The sequence below is a fragment of the Echinops telfairi genome, unplaced genomic scaffold, assembly GCF_000313985.2.
Source record: "Echinops telfairi isolate 266 unplaced genomic scaffold, ASM31398v2 ScPeMD7_5868;HRSCAF=6743_0, whole genome shotgun sequence".
Classification (NCBI taxonomy): domain Eukaryota; kingdom Metazoa; phylum Chordata; class Mammalia; order Afrosoricida; family Tenrecidae; genus Echinops; species Echinops telfairi.
This window is the reverse complement of record NW_022109767.1, coordinates 9,125,272-9,126,440: the sequence shown is the minus strand read 5'-3', so window position 1 is coordinate 9,126,440 and position 1,169 is coordinate 9,125,272.

Sequence of the window (1,169 nt, the reverse complement as noted above, 5' to 3'; positions counted from 1 at the left end):
CCCCCCCCAATAAAATGATTTTAAAAAAAGAAAAGAGGGCTGAAGATAGGGCAAAACTTCAATAACAGTCATTCACAATGGCAGAACCATGGCTGCAGACTAACACGTCATCAAAAGAAGACAGCATGAAAGTGGTAGACATTTGGTAGACCCCGGGCAAAGCCCACTGGGCACCCGCAAAGGAAGAGATCTGAAAGAATGGACAAGGACACCCATTCCAGCGCCTTGGCATGGACCGTCTGCTTCTCACACGAGGCTGTTCCCACCAGATGTTCAAGCGAGCATTTCAGTTCCTTAAATATGCCAGAGACGAGCTTTCAGTAAAGTCCAGTTCCTTTCATGGGGTTTCCAAATTGGATCCCTCTGCTGTGGCCTGTGAAGAGTATAGTGCACCTCCCAAGGTCAGAGCCTCAAATCCCAGTTGTCTACAGAAATCCCCCTGGGCCACCAAGTTCTGGATAGCAACTAGGTCAAAAGGGTCCAATTAGGAACATATTCCATATTCTTCATAACAGGTGTATTCTCCCCTTAGGAATCTAGATGAGTAATGGCAAACATTTTTTCCCAACAGTAGGTTGTCCCACCTACCCTTTTCCCCCTAAATTAAGACATCCCCCGAAAATAAGACCTACTTACAGTTTTGTCTCTCACTGAAATATCAGACACCCCCGAAAATAAGACCTCCCTGAAAATAAGGCCCCCGAAGCTACCGTAACTCTGGACTCCGGACCGTAGCGGCGGGCACTGCCGCACAACTCACCGTTGGCCGCAGCACAGGAAGTGCGAGGTCTCTTTTAATAAACAATAAATGTGTATCATATTCTTCTTCATGGAAAAACAACACAGCTCCTGAAAATAAGACCTAGCGCATCTTTGGGAGCAAAACTTAATATAAGACACTGTCTTATTTTCAGGGAAACAGGGTAGTTCACTCATGAATAGAAGCTTCTCGGAGACAAGCATGCTGCCCCCAACCATCTTTTGACTTGAGTTTCCAGTGGAGTTCACTAATTACTCTCGTGGGAGTGACTTTACTTGGGGCGATCATAGAACAGTGTTGTATCATAGGAACGCATTGGTTTTATCCCTATCCCCCATCCTGAGACACTGACTGAGGAGAAGCCTCCTCTCTCGGAGTGGTTCTTAAGATGTTCAAATAAGAGGCTGGT